This window comes from Buteo buteo, chromosome 1 (genome assembly GCF_964188355.1).
Source record: "Buteo buteo chromosome 1, bButBut1.hap1.1, whole genome shotgun sequence".
In the NCBI taxonomy this organism is placed as follows: domain Eukaryota; kingdom Metazoa; phylum Chordata; class Aves; order Accipitriformes; family Accipitridae; genus Buteo; species Buteo buteo.
The window spans coordinates 79,147,118-79,156,230 of record NC_134171.1 but is presented as its reverse complement, the minus strand read 5'-3'; the positions used below and the strand labels follow the sequence as shown (position 1 = coordinate 79,156,230).

The 9,113-nt window shown below is 44.5% G+C and overlaps 1 protein-coding gene across 12 annotated transcripts in view; it reads left to right on the top strand.

Moving 5' to 3' along the window:
* Positions 1-2,491: 2,491 nt before the first annotated feature.
* BLTP1 (bridge-like lipid transfer protein family member 1) overlaps positions 2,492-9,113 on the top strand; it is a 126,451-nt gene continuing 119,829 nt past the window's right edge. For 11 of the 12 annotated variants that reach the window (XM_075036977.1, XM_075036980.1, XM_075036974.1 and 8 more), the window contains exon 1: positions 2,492-2,610. The gene's annotated coding sequence lies outside the window, so the exon portion shown is untranslated. Of the gene's footprint in view, positions 2,611-6,551; positions 6,646-9,113 lie in introns of all 12 variants that reach the window. The other variant, XM_075036960.1, reaches the window with a different exon arrangement.

Genomic DNA, 9,113 nt, shown 5'->3' with positions numbered 1-9,113 from the left:
CCGAACATATACAAATCTAATAATTAAATAAAACTGTTGCTGCTAATTGCTAAAATTACTCTTTGTTATCAGTTTTGGAAATAGTTCTTATTATTGCTGCATTAGCAAAGGGACCAAAGACATTTAAAATAGCAATGCTGCTGACTATCATAAGGCAAAGTGAAGCATGCTGTTAGATTGCATGCTATAAATACGCACATGTACTAATTTTTTATATAAACACAGTGGCATGTTGGACTTAAGATGGCCTTTATGTAAAAATACTGTGTGGAATAACTTCTGTTCTTGATTTTGACTGTTGCACAACTAGACTCAAAACCTCTGCATTTCCTCCCCACCCCTGGAATTGTGATAGGACCCAGAATTTCAGCTACCCTGGCTTTTCTGTTTCAATCCTGGTAACCTTAAGTTGTGGTATTACACGAAGTACAGAAACCATTTCTCCCTCTGCCTTATTTGGTTGTTCTAGGACACCTTCTGCCCTGTAATTGATAGTTTAAAAATAAATCTAGTTTTGGCCTTTTCAAACGTAAAAATATTTTCTTGAGAAGAAAGTGCATGTTTCTTTTACAGAGAAGGTAAATATTAGTGCCTTTTGTGAAACAAATAGGTTCAAAGTAGTAGAGAAGTAAATATTTTTCCTTGCGTTAAGTCCGTATGTCAATTTTCTAGGCAGGCCTGTATCAGCATTAAAGCTTTTCTTTCCATCTCTTACACCAGGCAAAGACCCACCTTCCCCAAGCTCTAGTGCTAGTTTTGAGCTAAAATTTCTTCATGTGACCTAGCGGCATGGTCCTCATTAAAGCCTTCAGGCACCATGTGGATAAAAAAATTTGGAAGAGCCTCCTGAGACCCTGAGCATCCATCCCCTTGGTGCAGCAGGTCAGTGCATTGCTGGAGTGCACGGCTCTACCAACACTGGGAAATGAGGCGGAAAGGGGGGGCTTCACTATGAAAACCAGAAGTATTTAAGCAATATTTTTCTTACTATGCTTAGTATGATGAGAATGTAATAAAAAAACACAAAGGATAAACCTCGTTAGGTAACACTTGCTTTGATGGTAGTTCATCTGCTGGGCGGAGGATGCCTGAAGCTGTTCTGAGCACGGCACTGCCCAGCCATGCTGCTCAGGATGCCGGGGTGCAGCCGGGGCGAGGGTTCGCTTCTGGTTAGTGGCACTGCAAGATCAAGATGCTGCTTGAGGGATAATCCCACCGGTGCCTTTCTGCGCCGGGTTAAGAACTCTCACCAGGCGCCCAGGGGCATTTGTGCCCTTGTGCAGTGAGCAGGATCAGCTTGCTGTTTGCTGCTCTGGCTGAAGGTTGGCTCTGCAGCGACAACTGTGTGGTCTGCTCGAGCCAACGCGGGGCAGGAGGCAAGAACATGTGGCTTGTAGCAAGAAGCCACAAGCCCTCTGCTCAGCTGGGTTCAGTTTCACTTCGGCTCAAGCGAATCCACGCAGCCCATAGACAGGTCTCACTGTCAGGCCACTGAGAGCAGGATCCTGGCTTAGGGGATCTGTGTTTCCTCTCCAAAGGATTTATTTTGCAGGTACGAAGCAGTACAACCAGCCTTCTAATCTAAGTGCCCAATGCTGGGAGACGAAGCATGTTGCAGCCTCTGGAGGCCTCAGGGGCGTCGAGGGAACGCAGAGCTCAGCACAGGTCGACAGCGTGCAAGCACCACATGGGAAGAGGTACGCACACATGCACGCACGCTCCGTTACTGTTTCGGTTTCCTCCCATATGCCACTGAAGTCTGTAGGGTGCACGGCTGGGTGACTCTAAAGAAATCTGTGTGTTTACCATGTTTTACTATATCTAGCAGGCAGGTCACGGCCACGCATGTGTTCGAAAATGTCTGACAATTAGCTTTTTATCTGCCTGTCTTCTGGGGGCGAGTTCTGTTCACCTGCTTTGGAAGGAGCGAACAACGGACAGCAAAACCAACAGCCAGAACGCAGAATTACCCAGCCACTTGGTAAACACAACACTTCGGTGCCTCCCAATTAAGGAATGATGGACCTGCGAGCAAATGGGAAAGCGGGACGTGCTGTGGACTGACGGGCGCTCGGTCCCTCGGCTCCACAGCCTCCGCTGACTGACTGGAGGCCCGACGGCAGCCCGGGCCAGCGAAGGCCGGCAGCCCTTCTCCTCACGGGACGCTTCTGCACGGGGTTGTGACGACGGCGGAGAGCTGCGTCTGTTGCAAAATCCCTCAGAGAAATTAAAATTTAGGGGCTGTGTTTATCGGCTGGAGATACCGGCAGGCGAACCCACAGCACCGCGGCTCCGCCAAGCTGCGCCACGGCCTGCGCATGCGCGGCGCACCCACACACCGTGAAGGGGCGGGAGACCCTCCCCCCCCCATGCGATTGGCGGCGCGCCCCCCTTCTTCCCGCCCCTTCGGGGAGCCGCCGCCTTTGCCATTGGCCCCGCGGGTCGGCGGCGCGTCGCGGTTGGCTCCGGCGGTGCTGCGAACCGGCGGCGCTGTGGGCGGGGCGGCCCGCCGTTCGCCGTGAGGTGCGGGAGGGCCCCGGCCGCCGCCGCTGCCGCCGCCGCCGCCGCCGCTTCCGGGTCCGTGGTGAAGCCGCCGCGGAGGACGATGGCGTAAGTGCGGAGGGGCGGCGGCGGGCGGGATCGTACTCCCGTTCCCACCGGGTTGGGCCCGGTGCGGGTCCGCCGCGGGCTGGTTGAGGAGGGATCGGGCCCCGCCGGCGGCCCTGGGCCTGTCGGGCCGCGTCGCCGCCGCCGCCGCCCTCCGTGAGGGAAAAGGCGGCCGGGTGGCTCTGAGGGGCGGCAGCCGCCCCCGCCCCAGGAGGAGCTGGGGCCGGCGAGGGCCTCCGCCGTGCCGGGGAGGGGGCCGGGGGGCCGGGCCGCCCTTCTGACGCGCCCGCCGGTGCTGAGGCGGGGGCGATCGTCCTGTGCCGCCTCGTCGCCCCCCACTCCCCCTCACAACGGGGCGTTGTGTTACCGGTACCGGCCTGTCCCCTCTTTCCTCCGCCGGCCCCGTCCGCTTTCCGTGGAAGCGGTGTGAGAGGAAGCCCCTCCGGTTTCACAGGTTCCCGGTTTTTTTGTTGTTTTTGGTTTTGTTGTTTTTTTTGGGTTTTTTTTTTCCCTTTGCGTATGTCTTTTGTAGGTTAACGCCGGGCAGAAAGGGTGTCAGGTCAGAGGACGGGAGTTCAGGCGCTTCCAGTTTTGTTTGGCCGGCGAGGAAAGTTTCACTCTTCCTTTCCCTGGCCGGTGAAAGAGGGATCTTTGCCAGCGCCCACCGTCCTTAGAGGGTTTAACACACACACACACTCATCTGACACAAAACGCACCTGCTTTTTGACGTGTCCAAAGCTGTAATGATAACGTGCTTGCGCTTTGCATCGTCAATAAAAAAAAAGACCTGATGTAATTTATCAATATAACATGCTCAAACACGTTAATACGGTGGAAGTGTATTTTGAAGATTAGCATATAGCCGGTATCCCGGTCATAATCTACGTCTGGATTTGTTTCCCGTCTTAAGGCACATCTCCACAGCAACCTTCACGAAACTTTGGGAAAACTTCCAAAGTTGGTAGCTGGCTGCAACAGATGTATCTATCTATAGATAATTTTATCAGGTTTAATATGAGAAAAGACCACGATCGTTGCCATGGGAGTTCTTGTGTAATTTGATTAGTTAATTCTACTTTTCTGGCTTTTTTTATTTTTATTGTAGCTGTGCAGGTTTTTTCCATTTTTTGTGTGTAAAATGTGATGACCAGATAAACAATCGGGCCAGAAATTTTGGCAACTGAGAAGAAAAACTGAAGTGTAGGAGGGAGTAGTCCTGTTGATTATAAAAGTATGTTAATAGGCTATTCAGATAGTCATTGGTAAAAGCAGTATTTAAGGTCTGATTAGGCAGTTGGCTCCAAATGGATGTTCAGGGATGTTAGCTTAGGATCATGGCCTGAATTTGCACAATTTGACAGTGTTCGTGAACAGGTTAGTGCATGAGTAGATTTTGCTTATGGTGCATCGTCTTGGGTTGATTGGGTGGAGGTACATGCACGTCCGGGACTTCTCTAGAGAGAGCTCTCATCCTTGTGTGTGGCATGCTGAACTAACTCACCCCTTTTGGGTATGCCTTTAGAAAACTTTGGCATGTGAAATATGCATCAGCTGCTCTCTGGTAGTTGCTCTTTTGCATAATTTTGTCCTGTGGGAAATAGGCAAAGTTTACTGCTCTTCATTAGCAGTGTTGCAGAGTTATCCTGTGTTTATGGTGGTGTTGAGACATGCTACCTTCTCCTAGAAACTTTTTATCTTCTTACATAACTTCTTATAGCACTTGTTGCTGTGCCAAAATCTTTGGGTTAACTGTAGACTGGGACAGACACTAATGAAGACCTATATGTAGTTCACTTAAGGATGATGGTGTATGTACTCACAAGACCGATTTTTAGTTTGATTTATGGCAGGTTTCCCCCTTTCTCCAAACCCTGATGGTGTGTCAGAGGAGAAAGTTAGAGGAAGTACTTCTGGAAAAATTCATATGTAAGCTGTAGAAGACTCAATTTCATAGAGTATTTCAGAGGTACAATGCTGTAGTTCAAATTAAAAAAAAAAAAGGGGGGGGGAGTCATTGCCTTGTTGAGACCAGCCCCAAAAAAGAATTTTTTTTTTTTTTTTTTTTTTAAATAGAGGAGTGTGCATAAGGGAATTTCTTTTTTCTTTTTTTTTTTTTCCTACTGTTATGAGCCTTTAGGTTCTGTTGTTTGGGTTTTTTTGGTTTTGTCCTTTTTTTTCTTCTGCAGCATCCAAAGCTGGCAATGTAAGCAGGAAAACAACCCTCTCTCCTGAACAAGTCTGGGAGGCAAGGTTAAACAACATATTTTTATTTTTTTTAAAATTAAAATGAAATGAAAAATCATCCAAAATTCAGTTAGGCATTCCTAGGCTAGCAGTTGAGTGATGCAAGGAGTACTGTATGTTGGTTGCCATAGCAAGAGTTTCTTTGATTTCTTCTGTATTAAAACATGTCCTGTACTACTAAAAGTAAATAAACAAAAATATGTCACTTCTGCGGTTTTGGACACTGTATCAGTAGATACTAGATTTTTCTTCTGTTTTCTCTCGCTGCTCTCAGAAGAGTGTTAAATTTTGTTTTAAATTTTTTTTACTGTAGATGCTTCTCTGGTGGTTTCAGTTTCTCTGTTAGATAAAATAAATCTCATCAGGTAGGCTACTGTAAGAATGATTTTTATCTTACAGTTCCTTTGAATATACTTTAATTTTCATTTAGTTAATTTTTAAGTAAATGTGTTATTTACTAACGTAAGCTACTGTAATGCAAATGTTTTTTTAACTAAGGCTGTTCACACACTGGTTTAACTAGGTGTGACTCTCTTCTGTGCTCTGTTTTTAGTTCAGCTGTTTCCGCTGGAGGTGGTAGCAAGATTTCATTAGTATAATTAAAGCATTAGCTTAATTTGTTTACAGTTTACCGCTATTGTTACTTCAAGCACTAGCAGAGGGGGAAGAAAATAGGCCTGAATCTTAGTTATTAGAAAAAGAGCTGCTGGTGTTTAATTCGGTGTAAGGTATGAAGCCAGTGCAACATGTCAGATGGCAAAATTGCTGTGCGGCTGCTGTCACTTAGCTTATTTTTTTTGTACATGTGATTTTTGAGAACAACTTTCCTTTTCTTCCTTCCTCTTTCCCTTGTTTGTTGATTAAAGAATAGCTGAGCTTCCTAAGCTGTGCTGGGACGGGTTTGAAGTCTTTGGACCTAACTGGAGTGTTTTGGGAAAGGTGCCAAGGTTGGCAGCTTTTTGTTTTATGAAATGTGCCTAATGTGTATCTGGGTGCTGACAATGTCATGATACCTTCAGAGGAAAACTCAGCTGAGTTGTGTTTATGTTTGTGAGACTCCTTTCTACTATCATTTAATTATCTAAAGCTCTGATTTCATAGCAGCTGTTGCTGGAGACCCTTTGAAAGAAAGTCATGGAGTTGGTGGGATGCAAAAATGCCATTTCTTTCCTTTTCTCTAAGGAACCGCTGTGGGTATGGCTCCTTTACTGGAGATGTGAAGCATCCAGGTGTATTATCTATGTTCACTTAGTGATACCAGGGGAATTTCCCTCCTGTTGTTTAATGTATCATTTTGGGTGTAATTGTGACTCTACTGTCTTCTAATTGCTGTAGAGGATGGGAGTTGAGTATCCTCAGAACGGTAGTTAACCTCTAATAACATCAATTAACATATATTCAATCAATGCTCGATTTCTGTGAAAATCTGAGGAATATGTCTGATGAATTTCAGCTCCTGGTTTATTCCCCCCACCATGAATTCTAGTAGTAATAAGGGGATTGGCAGCATCCATTATTTCCCTACCTGCTTCATAACCGTATTAAAAGTGTTTATTCTCAATATCACGAAATGCTAGTTTTTTTCCGCACCTTTGGATACCAGTTTTATTCAGCTGTTTATACAAGGTGTGCCAGGAAAAGAGTGTTACAAAGGATGTGATAAATAGACATTTCTTCTTTTTTCTCCTTTTCTTATGCAGCTCAAGACTCCTAGTACCCTAATGCTCTTGGGCACTGAATAAAATACCTGTTGCCTTCATCCTCAGCTATAGGTACAGGACAGACCTTTTTCAGGTGGGTTGTTGCTCCCTAGGCTGCAGCTGTCTGCCAAGCAACTGCACGCTGGTGACCAAGAGCCTGATGACCGGGCTTATGTTTTTTTGTCTGTCAACTCTTTTCATACAGGCATGCTTTCTGTAAATTTTTAATGGCTTTGTTCAAGCAGTGGTTTTTTTTTCCTCAGTGTTAATCTGTCAGGCTGAGGTTAAAACTAGTTTACCTATTTGTTGTGATTGAAATGTATTTATAAAGATTTGAAGCAGCTGCTTTTGAGTATTTGGTGCTTTAGGGATAGCATATTTGCTGTGAAAATTGGATCGAATTTGGTATACTAGAAGCAGGCTGGAAACGAAGTGCATCCCCCAGGATTATAACATCCCTTGCATCTTTTTAGTACTGAGGAAAGCAGATCAATGTGTGACACAAGTAATTAAAATTCATTTTTTTAAGTCTGTTAAGTGTGTGTTTCTGCTGTAAAGAAAGTCTGTCTGATCAGGAGGAGCAAATCTACAGCAATATTGAACCCTCACATCTTCAAGCCAGTTCACTGTATGCTTTGAACACGCCAAGTGCTCTAAACATGCACAACCTGAAAAGCAGGCCCCAAGTATTCCAGTTTGGGCATCATAAATAAAGGATTTGGTCTTTATCTCTCCTTACTTCATATATCTCATTTGCAGAAAGAAGACTACATAACCCCTTAAAGGACTGCTGTGAAGATAATTACAAGTATTGGGATTCTGTCACTTCAGTGCCACAGAATCCTCCTCTTCTCCTGTCCTCCTCCCAGGAGAAAGCTAATATGTTTTGTATGTATTAACATGGTATGTGGTAAATGAGAGCCACGAGTGACATACTGAAGAGTAAAGATGTGCTTAAAAAAAAAAAAAAAGATGGGGGGAAAGGCAGGTAAACCAAAACACTTGCTATGGTTTAGGACTATTCCAGCATGTTAACTGAGCTTATTGTCACAAAACAGTAGAAACCTTGAGAAAATACTATAAACAAGCGCAGAGAGGTAAATGTGAAGTTCTGGGTTTCTCTTCCTCTTTGATGGATTTTCTTTCTTGTATTAGCAGGGTTGGTTAAGACTCAGTTTCCCACCCAGGCTTAGATTTGGAATGTATACTGTTACTTTAGAAGAATACAGTAGCAGTATGAATGTAAATTACAGACTCCTCAACCTATGGGTCAGTGTTAGAGTGCAACAGGTAATGTTTTGTCTGCTTGCAAAGTCATTTTGCAGGCAGGAATAAATACAACAGAGGGTGGCTTGAGTGCAGGCAGCTGAGAGGTATGCATGATTTAAATCTATGGGTATAATATATAGGACGTGGAAGATGAAGGCAGTTAGGTGCAGAACGGTCAACAGAAAGAAATGCTGGTTACTGAAAGCAGCTAATATCTGTCCTGAAAAGTTGGCATATCTTCCTCCTAACAAACATGATGATCCAGATCTTGCCTCTCATTCTGCATGCTGTATAAATGCACAAGGGCATTATAAACAGTGTGTACTACTTAAGTCTCTGCATGCATCCCCTTTCTATTACACTAATTCATATGGCCAAAATTGCTTCATAATTTAAGTGGATTAAGCACCTGGTTCATCTGAGATGCATACTGAGAGCCCACATCTAGTGCAGGTGTTGCTGCTACCTGTTTCTGAGTGGTTAAACTTTCATTGCCATCATCCTCTTTCTCATGTGATTTGATAAGGCCGAAGGGTGCCCTGACAAAAAAAAAAAAAAATCAGTGTGGCAGCATGTTTAAGGATCAGCTGTGGAGCTCCAAAATGATGTATTGGCATATGATGACTGATGGGAGATTCCTGAGTTTATTTGCATGCAAATAGCAAATGTAGTCCAGAAAACTTTCAAGGATATCCAGTTTATGGTTCTGGGTAGTGATGACAAAAAATGATGAACACTGTTTAAGCAACTAAGTATCAGGATCCCATGACTTGCAGTCTCTGAGTTGTCTTGCTGCAGTCTTATTTGGAGCATAATGATATTTAATGTCCTGTCTCAGTATCATGTAACATTGGGTGATAATTTCTTAGGAAAAAGTGCCAGGTTGCTTTCTTGAGAGATTTTATAGTGTTTGTGTTTGTTAAGGTGGTAGGCAGTCCTCACCAATTGACAGCACTTCCACCGTGGTCTTGATCACAAAAGAGTGACCGTGTTGCCTCTTTGTAAGAAAGGGAAAAAACCAAGTTCTTTCTTCCTTTTTGCTGAAAGTGTTGATTTTTGTTTCTCTGGTTACCCTGTCATTCACGGGTTAAAGGCTCTTGGAGGCTGCCTGCAGAGGCATCATCTGCTTCATAATACAAGTTGACATGTGGGTTTTTTATTAAGGTACTGCAAATGTCTTGAAGCAAATGACACTGCCATTATGTGATTTAATTTGCTGTTGTAACGTCCCTTTTAAAACAAAGGCTTATTTTTTAAGGGGTGTGTGTGTGATGCTTATTATTCCTCTTTGTA